This window comes from Cupressus sempervirens, chromosome 10 (assembly GCF_028749045.1).
Source record: "Cupressus sempervirens isolate cs-2001-9-10 chromosome 10, ASM2874904v1, whole genome shotgun sequence".
Lineage (NCBI taxonomy): Eukaryota > Viridiplantae > Streptophyta > Pinopsida > Cupressales > Cupressaceae > Cupressus > Cupressus sempervirens.
The window spans coordinates 733,106,414-733,121,563 of NC_143127.1; the positions used below are offsets into that span (position 1 = coordinate 733,106,414).

The 15,150-nt window shown below is 41.9% G+C and overlaps 1 protein-coding gene across 7 annotated transcripts in view; it reads right to left on the bottom strand.

Moving 5' to 3' along the window:
• LOC149535938 (uncharacterized) overlaps positions 1-15,150 on the bottom strand; it is a 280,772-nt gene that overhangs the window by 217,368 nt on the left and 48,254 nt on the right. The gene's annotated exons all lie outside the window — the stretch shown is intronic.

Sequence of the window (15,150 nt, forward strand, 5' to 3'; positions counted from 1 at the left end):
TTACTACAGGAGGTTCGTGAAGGGTTTCTCACAGATCACAGCACCACTTACTGAGATGACAAAAGAAGAAGCTTTCAGGTGGTCTACAGACTTGGAAGCAATATTTGACAAGATCAAGAGGGTGATGAGTACATGCTCGGTACTAGCACTACCATATTTCACTAGACCTTTCATTGTGGACTGTGACGCTTCTGGTGAAGGAACAGGTGTTGTGCTTGTACAGGAGAAGCACCCTATAGCTTATCAGAGCAAAAAATTGAAGAACAACAAGAAGTTGTATTCCACCTATGATAAGGAGATGCTAGCTATTATGCATGCCCTAGCTAAATTCAGAAAGTACTTAGTAGGCGAACGCTTTGTAGTGAAGACTAACCATAATAGCTTAAGCTTTTTTTTGGCACAAAAAGAACTTAATGAAAGGCAATAGGTGTGGATCAGCAAGATCCAAAATTACAATTTCGACATTGAGTACATCAAGGGGACGAACGACGTGGTCGTGGATGCTCTATGTATAAGACCAACTAGTGCTTCTTGTTGTGCTATGTCAGAGATTTCAATAAATTGGAGATCACATCTATTAGTTGAATTTCCCAAGAACACCTTTGCGTGTAAAGTCATGGATGGATAGATTTAGGATGACAGGTACAGTGTAATAGATGATGTTATTTACTGTAAAAACATGATTTACTTGGTTCCTGAGTCAAAGTTGAAGTAGCAGATTATGCATGCCAATCACAACAGCCCTAAACTGGCTACCTGAGTATTTTAAGACCTACAAACAAATACATGAAAGGTTCACTTGGAACGGTCTCAAGGGCAACGTGGGAATGCTTGACTTGCCAAAGGAACAAATCATGGCAAGTCTTTCCAACTGGTTTCCGACCAGTTCCTAATCATAAATGGGAAAGCATAACCATGGATTTCATCTTTGGGCTACCTAAGGTGCAAGGGAAGGATAGCATATTCATAGGGGTGGATAGGTTGACAAAATATGCCCATTTCTTTGCTATTGCAACAAGTTGGACTGCCTCTCAGGTGGATGCACTACTCTTTTGTGAGATCTTAAGGATGCATGGTCTTCCAAAAACCATAATTAGTGATAGGGACAGTAAGTTTCTTAGCACGTTCTATCAGAAGTTATTTACTTTAGCGGGAACACAACTCTTACCCAGCACTAGTTACCATCATCAAACGGATGAGCAAACAGAGATAGTTAATAAGTGGATTGAGGGGTATCTCCGTGACTATGTTTCAACGCAATAAAGGACTTGGCTCAAATGGCTTCATTTGTGTGAGTATTGTTACAATTCAATGTATCATATGTCAATTGGCATGTCTCCCTTTAAGGCCTTGTACGGCTATGACCAGTTGTCCTTCACAGATTTGGCCTTGGTTGATAGTCAAGCACCCCTGGCTAAGGATTGGTTACAGGAGCAACATGATATTGTCACCGCCCTTAAGGAAAATTTGCAACGAGCACAGAATCAGAAGAAGATTTATGTGGTTCGTCACAGGTCTGAGCGGTCTTTTGAGGTTTGAGACTTCATATTTTTGCGCCTTCAGCCCATCGACAAAGCTCAATCAAGAAAAGTGAACAAAAAAGCTTCAGCCAAGATTTTTTGGACCCTATAAGGTGTTGAGGAAGGTTGGGGAGATAGCCTAGGAGCTAGAATTGCCAAACAACAATAGAATACACAATGTCTTCCATGTCTCTTGCCTCAAGAAGGCCATTCGGCAACATATCATGAGCTCACCATGATTACCCCCACTCAATGAAGAAGGGAAGTTAGAGCTAGTACCTATGGAAATATTGGAGACCCAGGAGAAGCAACTGAGACGCAGAACTATTAAGGAATATATAATCCACTGGAAGGAGCTACCCATTGAAAATACAACCTAGGAAGGGGAGTACATTTTGCAGTATTTGTTTACCGTACTGGGTAAAGAAATCAAAGCATACAGATAATAGAACAGAATAGCAGATAAGAATAGCAGAACTCCTTCGATTATATTCGCATATGCCAAGATATTACATTATGCTTATGATGCTAATGCTTACAATGATCCCGAAGGGAGATATAAATACTACCCGAGGAACCTTCCCGAAGGTATCCGTCGGCCACATACAACATGTCAACTACAATAATAGAACCTTCCGGATACATCCCAATACATGTCGGCCTAATGGCATACATCCCAATACACTAACGGAAACCTCCCAATACCCCGTCAGGAACCTCCTGATGCACCGTCGAGAACCTCCCGATACCCCGTCGAGAACATCCGGATACACTATTTCCTGACAACATCATCCCCCCCAAAAAAGAAAAGTCGTCTCTCGACGACTAGACAACAAAAAACCCACAACTAACCACATTATTCATAAAACAAAAGAACATGGACTGATACATCATGAGCCCGAAGGCTAAGTCTCCGACTGTGAAGACCGGCTGCGGCGAAGCCGATACACCTGATCTGTCCAAACCTGCAAATCAGCTCTAATCTGAGAGTTCTCCTCCACCATTTCCTTCAACATCAATGCAACCTCCTGGCACTCAGCTTCCTTCTGATCATGAGCCTGCTACGCCGAGTCCTTCTCCTGAAGTGTTGCTACCAACCGTTGCTCAACTGCTGCTAGTTGCTGCTCCACCGCGGCTAACTATTGTTCTGCCTGCTACTTCCCTCGAGCATTCTCCTCGAACTGTGCTAACAGGGTTGTCCGCTCTGCTTCCCATGCAAGCTACTGGGTGGTAAGTCAGTCAACCATCTCCTCCCAAGCCTTCTTTGCCGTCTCTCGAGCTTTATGCCCAGCCTCTGCCCTTTTGACGATCTGGATTCAATAAATGGTCTTTACCATTGACAGATAGAAGACTATGAACTGTTTCAGAGCTGCAACGTACTAACAATAGAAGGACACAGTATTGATGAATTTCCAAAGGAATTCACCAGGATGAAGGAAGGAGATGTGCCACTGGATGTGACACCCGCACATAAGTTCACTGAAGGGGAACCCATCAAATATGATGAAGCCACGCTACAAACCATGAATTTAGGAGATGAAACCGAACCACGGAACATACTGGTAGGAGATAACTGGGACCCAGTACTAAAGGTAGCAGCATTCAGGATTTTTTGGAGTACAACGATGTGTTTGCATGGACATACAAGGACCTGAAAGGAGTACCCCTAGAACTGTGTGTGCACCGCATCCCATTGATCGAAGACGCAGTACCTGTACAGAAGCGGCCCTACAAGATGAACAAGAACTATGCGGCACGGGTTACAGAGGAAATCAACTAGATGCTGGAAGCTGGCATTATCTTCAAAGTGCAAACTAGCGAATGGGTGTCGCCGACAGTGATCTCGCTAAAGAAGGATACCACTCAGATCCGGATATGCGTCAATTTCAGATGCCTGAATGCAGTCGCCATCAAGGATCCGTTCCCAATCCCATTCACCGACAACATCCTGGAGGAGGTAGCGGGACATGAGATCTACTCATTTATGGATGGTTTTTCTGAATACAATCAAATTTCAATCGCTAAGGAAGATAAGTTAAAGATGACATTTGTCGTAGAAGAGGGAGTGTACGCCTATAATCAAATGTTGTTCGGTCTGTGCAATGCGCCTGCAACATTCCAGCGGATCATACTGCACATCTTTGATAAGATGTCCGTCGAAAACTTCAAGGCATTTCTGGATGATTGGTCGGTGTTCAGCGCGGAGGATAAACATCTGGCAGCCTTGGGCGAGTGTATGGAGAGATGTCGACACGCACGCCTGGCTCTAAACCCGAAGAAGTGCAGGTTTATGGTTCCCCAGGGAAGGTTGCTCGGACACATAGTTTGTAAGGAGGGGTTGAAGACAGATCCGCATAAGGTGCGAGTGATATTGGAGATGCAGCCATCTACCAATGTAACGGAGGTAAAATCTTTCCTCGGGCACATAGGCTATTACAGACGCTTCATCAAAAATTTTGCCAAGATAGCATATCCGCTGGACAGCTTAACGTGTAAGGGAGAATCATTCTGATGGGAAAAGGCTCAAGATGAAGCATTTGAACGGCTCAAAGTACGGTTGGCTACGGCACCCATCCTGGCGTATCCGGATTGGAGCAAAGAATTCCATGTACATGTCGACGCGTCCAACTATGCAATTGGAGCAACCCTAGCGCAAACAAGTACCCACGAGCTGGATCACTCGATCTACTTTGCCAGTCAACTACTATCAAAAGTCGAACAAAATTACAGTACGACCGAACGGGAGGCTTTGGGGATGGTCTATGCAGTACAAAAATTTCGTCATTACTTGTTGGCGACACCGTTCGTCTTCTATGTCGACCATCAGGCTCTACTGTATATGATCAACAAACCTATCATTCAAGGAAGGATCAGCCACTAGTTACTTCTGTTGCAGGAGTTTACCTTCACGATCATCGTACGGCCAGGGAAAAAACACGTGAGCGCAGATCATCTGTCACGTATCAGAACAGGAGAACCAGCAGACGGGGTGAATGATGACTTCCCTGATGCACAGTTGTTTCACATTGTTGTACTATCGAAGTGGTACACGAGCATCGGCGAATACCTCTTGACGGGACAGATTCCAAATAGCATGCCACCGAATGAAAGATGGAAGTTGGTGATATGGAGCTGAACGTTTCAGCTGATTAATGGGCTATTATATAAAATGGGTCTCGATCAGATCCTAAGGCGATGCGTCCTAGAGGAAGAGATCCCACAGGTATTGAAGGGAGCACATGAAGGACTGGCAGGAGGACACATGGGGCCGGACACAACTGCACGGAAGATACTCCTGGCAAGACTATGGTGGCCGACGGTACACAATGACACCAGGGAATGGGTCGGTTCTTGCAATACATGTCAGCAAGCCGAGAAACCTTTGAAGAGAGACTTCATGCCTCTGAATCCCTCTCATGCTCAAGAATTCTTTGAAAGATGGGGATTGGACTTCATCGGACCTCTAAAGGCGAGCAGGACCAGAAGGTGTCGATACATCGTCGTAGCAACGGAATACTTAACCAAATGGGCGGAGGCACGCGCACTACCAGACAACTCTGCGGTAAGCACAGCCAAGTTTATATATGAGCAAATTATTACTAGGTATGGAATCCCATTGCAACTAACGAGTGATAGGGGAGGACATTTTGTAAACCATGTTATCCGCCTGCTCACCATGGAGTTCAAAATTTATCATTCATTATCAAGCCCATACTACCCAAGAGCAAACGGACAAGCCGAGGCTACCAATAAAGTCCTGGTGTCGATTATATACAAATCTTGCGCGGTCGAAGGCAAGGACTAGGAGGAAAAATTACCCTCCGCCCTTTGGGCTTACCGCAAGGCGTATAAAGTCACAACGGAGCACACACCGTTTCAACTGATGTTCGGACAGGAGGTCGTAGTACCAACGAAATTTATGATTTCGAGCCTACGGATAGCACTAGAAAACAAGTTGGGCGACATGGAAATTTTAAGGGAGCGGCTGTACAAATTAAATAGGCTGGAAGAAAAGCGATTATTGGCACAATGGGCGACTGAGGTAACACAGAACAGGCAGAAGGCATGGCATGATAAGCACTTGAAATTGAACAGGTTTCAACCCGAACAATGGGTGTTGAAGTACGATGGCCGAAATGAGATCAAGCCAAGCAAGTTCAAGGTCAAGTGGGTCGGGCAGTATCAGAGCTGAGAGGTAGGCGACAATGGAGCGATCAAGTTGTGGACGCTCGATGGACAGGAAGTTCCAGACACAGTCAACGGGTGCAACTTAAAAATTTATTGCATGCAGGGTAAGCCTTCGCCATCCAAAACTGTGAACGAGCAATAGTATTATATCTGCTGAAAAAACAAAAACCAAAAAAAAAAAAAGATAAAAAATAAATAAATAAATAAAGATTTTTAAAAAAATATTAAAAAAAAGAAAGGAAAAAAAAAGTGAGAAGCACCATACGGTCTCTTGGCCGTACGGCATATCGAGTCTCTTGTCCGTATGGACTTGGTACCATACGGTGTCTTGTAAAAAGGCATAAGGAACCGTACGGTTGAATTAAAGGGCAATATGAAGCGTATGATTGATAAAATGGCATTTCTTATTGAAGGCAATCGTTAGGTTCCTGGAGGCATATGGAGGCATATGGCTATATCACCGTACGGGAGCTCTTCTGTTACCAAGTGAGTTCTTCGGGTGGAAAAGCTCAGTAGTCAGGATTGTATGCCCTCTCAACTTGCACTCCCATCTTTCGTTGTGGACTGGTTTGATTGTCCAAATCCACATCAGTAGAATTCGAGGGCACATCACCATTAAGCGGTGATTCTTTTTCATGGCGAATTCACACACTTTCTTGCCATTCCTTCAAACACAAGAGGCGCCTATTAAATATTCTTCACGCCAATGAAGGAAATGAAAACACTTCTGCTGAGCAGAAACTAATAATGATGACGAGGAAGATTGGTTGGAAGGATTATTAACGCTGTTCGACCCCAACGAGAAGACTAAGTCTAGAAAAGTTCTTCCCAAAAGCTCTGTAAAAAGTGCGGGAGACGTGGTGAAGAACTGCGAAAATCGCTGAAGGAAGTTTAGAAGAACGGCGAACTTTGCCAAAGAATCGATTGGGGATTTCTTACAAAACTGGACGAAGGGATTTCTTATCTGCTATTCTTGCAAACTTCTACTCTAAGGAAGCGCCAACAGCTGTTATGCCCGAAGGTGTTAAGACAAATGAATTGACAGAGTAGCGTACAATAGCCTACAAGAGAAAATCTTAGCAGTACTAAGCAGCAAGAGAAGTTGTACGGCACAAAAGCAAGGAAGCCGTACCGCTATACGACATACAGTGGGAAAACTAAAGGGTCATCCGTACATACTTCAAGAGGGATTTTTTTCCTGTATGGCCAAATAATTGACCTAACCGCTTTAACCCCAGCAAATTGATATGTAATCAGCCGGTAAGAGGGCTTGGAGGAAGCGACTGGAGCCAGATTCGACCATGAATCAAGATGTGCAGGCAGGACCCTCGCAAGTACGGTCACGGGGAAAGGACAAAGGCAAGCACAAGGCAAAAGTGCAGAATCAGTTGAATGTGTAGACAACGCCACGGACGGTAGTCTTTGAAGGATTGAATGGTTGGGACTGTCGAAAATGGTGGGATGAACATCTGGATACTCACCTTGTTAAGGCAAGCATCAAGAAGGTGCAAGTGGAGTGGGCTATTCGGATGCCACTTTTCTATATTCGAGACTTCGAGGGCGTCTTGCGGCCGATGATTGAGGCTTATGACAAGCATTCTCGAAAATGCTCAATTTCGTATCTAGGGTATGACATCGTGGTATCTTTTCGGCCAGCTGATTTTAGAGAGTATCTGCTATACCAAGAGCAGCGCAAGGTGGAGCCAAGATTGATGGTAAACACAAAAAGATGAGCAAGGAGACGAAGTTGCAGCTGATACAGATGGTGTGTAACGACAACGTACAGCAGCACATCAATACCCAGTCAAGAACATCTCGATACACTGTTTCCTGACAACAGTATCCACCTTTTAGATTGATGGAGAGTCAGCAATCCCAAAGAGAGAGGATTGTCATGTCCCCCACCTCCTACTAATATCTTGTTTAATCACTTAGCCTATTTTGAGGGTCCCAATAGGCTAAGATAAATTTGCTAGGAACATGGAGTTGGTTAACGTGTCACTGCCAGCTCATGGGAATCTTTCTTTTTGTGCAAATCCTTGTCATCTTTCCATGTCGTCTGTTTGGCCATGTTTTCATGGTGTGTCTATTTTGGGTGAGCGGTTACTTTAACTCTTCCTTCTTTACCCCGCACACTGCTGCTCCGTGTAACGGCCCAGGCACCTGCTCGGGCAAGTAACACTCTTGTTGTGGCATGATTTCTACCTTATGGCTGGAGTGATGATGACGAAGGCATCGAATTCTAAATATTTTCTTGTTTGATGGACGTCTACCCTTCATTCTCGTGCTCGGACTCAAACCCGACCATGTTTTCCTAATATGTTTTGGTCATGAATGCGTGAACTGCAAGTTGGTGTGTGTTTTGGAGATCACATCACTCGTCGTGAGGAGAGGTATAACTACAACATACTTGTCGTTTCCAAGGAGGTAGTTATCATGTATAGTCATTTAGATGGACGTGTTTGATTATCATTCCCACAAGTGCAAAGGAAAGTGCGTCTACGTTTGGTGATTGAAGTAAGGATGTTATAAAGCCGCCATCGTAGTTGAGTGTGGATATCTCTGAGCATAGAAGGGTGCATGCTACAGGCACATGCTACAAGAGACAACACATCTAGTTACATCTGCGTGTATATAATTCCAGCTTCCTAGTCACCATCAAAGTCACTTTACGGTACTGGTAAACTTCACTCACTATCAATACTAGTAGAACCTTGCAAAATGAGTCCATTCACAAACCCAAGCTCTAGTATTGTTAGATTCGAATGATGGAGGAGATCTCTATAGTATATACTATAAGAGTTTGGACACTTCGTAAATTTTTCAGTATCCTCTGTTGGTTATCATTTCAACTACTTTGGCTTTGAAGTTTGAAATCTGATTTTGAATAGTACCAACATTTCCCATCTTATGATATGTTGTATTCATAGGAACTCTGTTTGCTATAAGTGTAATTGCTATTTATTAAGGGATTGTCAGAATTATATAGATTTCCAAAAAGTTCATTACATCCAATGGTGGCAATTCAAATGAGAGAATCACATATTATGAACTCTACTGATGTCAAGTAATTAAGCTCAAAGGAAACCTCTCCAACCGTTCAAATAACTTTAAAAGGTCTATAGAATGTGGGCTTGACCTTCTCAGCTTCACTCCTCTTAAGCGAGGATTTTCGTTAATATACCATGTCCCCCCACCTTGAAAGTGCACTCAACTCTATGCTGCTCAGCATACAATTTTTGCTGATTTTGTGTTTGCTGCAAGTTTTCGTTCAAGGATTTCATTATGTATAAGCTCTACTATGGTAATTCCTTTTCCTTAGGTATGCTATTATCTCCCAAAAAAAAATTCATGAAATTAGGAGTCCCGTAGCCATGCAAAGCTATAAATGGTGACATCCTAATGAATATATAATAGGTAGTATTATAGCAATACTCAACAAGGGGCAGACACCTGATCCAAGCTCTCTACTACCCAGAAACATTATTTTTTAGATACAGTTTCACCCAAGTACTCACTATATTTGTCTACCCATCTGTCTGTGGGTGGTAGCTAGAAAGCTCAATCTCACTCAACTTGAAAAACTCTTGCCAAAATATGCTCGAGAACTTGCTATCTCTATCACTATCAATATTCATGGGCAACCCATGTAACCTGAAGATCTTTCTAAAAAGAAAATCTGCTACCTTGTTGTTGTAAAGTGGCTGAAATGGCAAAGAAGTGCAGATTTAGTCAACCTGTCAACTAGCACATAAATGCAATCTTCAGCCTATACCTTAAGTATCCCTATAACAAAGTCCATAGAGATTGATTCCCATTTCTAATTCAGAATGGGTGGGGGCTGAAGTAGACCAGTTGTATAAGTGTGCCCATTCTTTTTCTACTTGGCAACTAGAACACTCTCTAATATACTTAAGGACTTCATTTTTAAATCCTTTCGAAGTGAGCCTCTCCAGGATCTACCTGCATATCTTGAAGAACCTAGGTTGACCAGTCATTCATGCATCATGGAGAGTCCTGAATATCAAATATATTTTATCCTTATATATAATCAAGTCACTAACTAAATTGTACCTGTCATCATGTATTGTACCCTCTATGATTCATGTTTCCTAAGGATCCTTAGCATATTTTGCTTAAATCAGTTCCCTCAAATCAGCAGAAATCTCAACCAAAGAGCACATATATGGCCTCCTAAAAAGTGCATCAACAACTACAATTACATGCTTCTTATCCTTACATACTCAAAGTCAAAATCAAATGCATGTGGCTTAGTAACCCACTTATACTACCTATCAATGAGGCTCTTCTAGTCGTCAAATCTATGCGATGCAGCTGAGTAGCAGATGAGGAGGGTTTTCAGGCTGAGCTCTTAAAGTCAGGCATCTCGGTTTTGGGCTCCTATCTGTCTACGTTAATTCATAGAGTGGTCTATACAAGCTTCCCAAATGCTTGGTCGAGACACATGATGTATCTGATCCACAAGACTGAGTTGACTTCTAACCCCGACAACTACAAGACCATCATGATTGGGCACACCTTTGCCAAACTCTATGCCACAGCATTGAACACTATTCTATCTAGAGAGCTTGACAGGAGAGGTTGCAAGGCTAGGGGCCAGCCAGTTTTCGGGTTGATTATTAGACCATGGACCATATCTAGAAGCTACGGATTATTATTGACGAGACTAGGCACCGCTCGGCAAAAGTTTGTTGTTGCATTGTGGACTTCCGCAAGGCTTTTGATTTTGTTCCTTTGGCGACCCTCTTCCAGAGGCTTAGAGACATTGGGATTTTTTAAATGTTACAAACAGCTATTATGAGACTATATGAGACAATGGTAGGCAGATTCAAGCTCCAGACAGTTTCTCAATTCCTGTTCAGAGCACCACAGGGGTGAAGTTGGGTCGCCTTCTCTTCCCCACCTTTCTTGGTTAGTATATTGATAAGGTTCAAGACTTTCTCAGAGACACCTCACTCCCTGGAAATGGTTGCTACTTGCATTAGGTCTTGATCTCCATTCTCCTATTTGTTGATGGCATGGTCCTTTTGGCCTCCTCCACTGAGGGTCTTGAGAGGCTTCTTGATGGCTTGGCTTTTTTTGCAATCGACAAAAGCTTGTGGTGAATCTAGGTAAGACTCGGGTCATGGTCTTCAACTACCTAAAGGCCTCACATCTTCACTTCCACTTTAAGGGCAAGTAGGTAGAGATCACTTCATCTTACACGTACCTTGGGGTTAATTTCTATGGGCCCTGCTTCAACCTGAGACCTCCCATCTATGCCAAAGTAGGCAAAGGTGGCCTCCCTTGCTATGCTAGAGAGACAGTGTTTCAAACATTATTTTCAAGACACTACGTCTAAGTTGTGCCTCATGGACTCCTTAGTCAGATCGACGGTTCCTTATGGTTCAATGGTTTGGCGACCTTCTCTTCTTGACTCTAATTGGTCTTTGATTGAGCACGTCTAGACTCTACTTCTACGGCATATCATCAAATGCCATCAATTCACCCACCCCGCATAGTATTATTCTAGCAGAGTTCAGTGCTCATCCCTTCAGGCTTGGGGCCATCTTTGATCTGATCAAGTTTCTTCACCACCTTCGTGATTTTACGAAAAAATGACATAGATACTCCTACTTGTCTTATTGCTCTAAAATTGCAATTGCCTCTGTTAACTCCTCTAGGGCCCATTGTTGATACGCTCAAGCCACTTCCCTATTGAGCTTGATCGAGATTGATTTTTATCGCCTTCCTCCTTTCCATTTCTCATGGGATGCTCCTGCTCACCCCCTCCCTCGCAATAGGAGTTGAATAGGCATGTTCGACTTGATATTTACAAACAGTGCATCATCATGTCCTGCACTAACCCTCACATAAAGTTATGTCTAAGGAGACCCTTTTATGATGAGCATTTTCTGGATATTCGAGATGGGATTATTGTGCGCCCAGGCTACTTCGTTTGTCATTGGTGACACACCCTACATATCTCATTGGGGTCCTTCAAAGTTGGCTCCCAATGGCTTCGAATTCAAACCGATCACCACACTGATAAAGAGGACAAGCTCTGTTGGTTGTGCACCCTGGTTAAGGTTGAAATGGACAAGCACTTCATTTTCTATTGCATAATCTATTGTTAGATCAGAGGGAGATTCTATTGTGATTCCCTCTCAGCCTTCTTTGGTTACACAGATCAGTTGTGCCTTGCACTCTACCTCCGAGAGACCATGCAACTCAACAACCACACTCTACAGCTCTTATTCCCCCAGTGCTAGAACTCTAATCAACTCATCACCACCTTTTCTTCGCCATTGTCTCCAGCACAGGGTGTAAAAAGGTCATCTTGTACCACTACCACTAGTCACTCCAAACCTGTGAGACCCCACAGCGGTATTACCCAATAGCGACACTCCTCCAATTGTTCTCAGCGACAATCTGAGGCTCTAGGTCGTCCTAGATTGTACCCTTCAGTGTTGGATTTCTTTCAATCAAGGAAGCTTCCGTAGTCCTTACCATGGTGGTTCTTCTTTTGCTTTGTTGCTTGTTCTTTCACAAACACCGTTTGGCTTTCCTATTGTTGAATGCTTCTTGGTTGTAAGCTCTCAATCCCATAGACCCTTCTGGTGGTCTCTTGTTGGACATTAATAAATTTATCTTATTTGGTTCATTAAACATTTTATAGTGTTATATCCATTTTGATGATAAATATACTCCCCACTAAATATGGTTTGAATTTGGCCAACACATGCATAATGGCCAACAACTCTCTATCATAAGAATAGCTCTTCCTACCCATCTCAATTTCAAACTCTCAAAGGCTACTGGATGTTTCTCCTACATCAACATTGTACCAACTCATGATAGCTCAAACTAGGCAAGAAGATATCACCCACTTAAAGTGTTTAAAAAACCTATTTGCTGCCTCTAACCCATTGAGAAGCTTCTTAAGTTTGTAATTTGGGTTGTTTTGGAAACAGTTTTCCCAAATCCCCAATAAACATAGCCAGAAGAATCCCTTTGAGTGGGTCAAGTTAGAAGTACTAAGTAGCCTTGAACTTTTCTAGATCAACTCTCACTTTGTCTACATTGACTAGCTGACCCACATAGATAAGCTCTATCATCCCAAAGTCACACTTGCATTCCCTTGCACAGAAAAGCTCACTCTCCAATATATTTAAGACCTCCTAAATATATTGCAAATGCTCCTCCGAGTTCTTAAAAATCACGATGCCATCAAAAAAGATCAAGACGAACTTTGTAAACTGCTTCCTAAATACCTAGTTCATACAACTTGGAAAAGTAGCCAAAGCATTCATTAAACTGAAAGACATCACTAAAAATTTAAAAATTTAAAATGCCTAAAATAGTACCTAAAGTTGTCTTCTAAATATCCTCCTACATCCAAAGTTGACAATTACTTGACCTCAATCTATCTTAAAAGAGGAATCAAGACCATGAGACTCATCTATCACCTCATCTATCTAGGGAATCTAATACCTATTCCTAATTATCTTTTTGTTCAATGTTCTCTAAACAATACATATTTGCATAATACAATCCTTTTTCTTTACAAATACAAACAAAAATTCAAATGGACTTTTGTTGTGTCAAACGTGCCCCATCTTTAATAAATTTTTTATTGCCTTCTCTATTTCATCCTTGTGCCTCTTGGGATGTACATGTGGTGGGTTGAATGCTAGTTTGGCACACTCCTCCATCTATATGACATACTGTATACACCTCCCAAGCAGAACTCCATGGTGAATGCTATCGAAAACATTACTATGCTTAGAATGTGATTCTTGGATATCCAAATGATAAGAGTGTTTTATTTATTTGTAAACACTAAATGCATAACAAGTTAACCTCTTGCCCACTCTACCTACTATGCCTAATCAACCTCTCCATCTTTTGAGTGACAGTAACATCAATCCTCCGCCTAACATTCCCTTGAGCGCTATCTCCTTCCCTTAACGTTTTATCTCACATCTATTACAAAGAATCCATCCCTCAGCTTATAGTCACCTAGTGCATGCTAAGATTTATAATCTTGAATGTACAACATACCTTCTAACAACTAGTAACAATCACTCAAAAGCTTGCATGTTCCCCAAGTTGTGATCCCCATTTAGCTAAAAATCTCTCTTCAATGAAATTATGCATCGCCCTGTATCAATCACATCTATCAACATTTGCCTTTGCATTGCACCCCTGACCTTGAATCAGCATTACAAGGTTCGGCGAGTCTTGAGGTGAGGCAACCTTCTAGAGGTTGGTGGGCTCTTGCCTTGAACTCAGACAAATCTTGAGTAAGTTCACATGGACTCACCAGACTCGGCGAATCCCACTGGTCTGACTCTGCCATTAGCCAGCAAAAAAAACATTTTTCCAACTCAAGGGCATGAGGATTTATACAAACATAACATTTAAGTATAAGTTAGATTTGTATAAAAACTATCAAGCTGTTTGAGATAGGTTTCAGCTTCATAGGAGTTAAAATGCAAATTCTAGATTTTGAAGGTTTTTAAGAAATCCCAGTCTTGGCCAAATTTCAGGATTGAACATGCCTTCAACAGCGTTATCTCCCACAACCTGTTCTAGCTATTTGAGGTCAACTTAGAGTTGGAACAAGGATTTTCTCATGATCCTAACTCATTATCTTACAAATCACTTGGTTTCAATTCTATTTTCTTGAGTCCTGACATACTTAGCTAAACTAGTTTCTCACACCTAAGACAAGCACTACTTTCCAATAGGCCAAAATTGCTCAAACTCACTCTCAGACTATTTTTGCTATGATGTATTTACTTCTAGTTTCATAGAAACTATTTACTATGATGTATTTCCTTCTAGTTCTATAGAAACTAACTGCAATGATATATTTACTTCTAGTTTTATAAAACTATTTACAATTTTGCTTCTCATCATAAGCATTCCCCATGAGAATGGGCTTTTGTACCCACTTTGTATTTATATGCATCTTAACTTTGCTTGTTTCTATTATGTTCTCATTAATTAACTCATTGGATGCATCTTCTCATTGAATTTTGCAAAAAAGATGTATTTTTTATTAAATTTATGTTGTTTTTTAGGTTCCCAAGTTTTTACCCAAGTTTTTTTTTTAAATAGCCAAATTTTTCATGATTTTTTCTGGGCTTGGCAAGTTTATGCCTAGTAAGAGTTTTCCATCTATGCTTGCAAACACAAACAACAGAGAAAAAAGGCTTGAGAAGAACGCTGGGGTTTTCAAAGGAAAATTAGCAAATCGATTGGCTCTCATATATTGGTTGTTAATTGTTTGCCCCACTTTGTCCACTACAACCTTTGCCTTTATCACAAACGAATCTTGGGCACCGACACATCACCTATTTTATTAGAGAAGGTTGATCCACAAGCAAGGTGGAACACAGAGATTGATAATGTCTTTACTGATGAAGACTTGGAG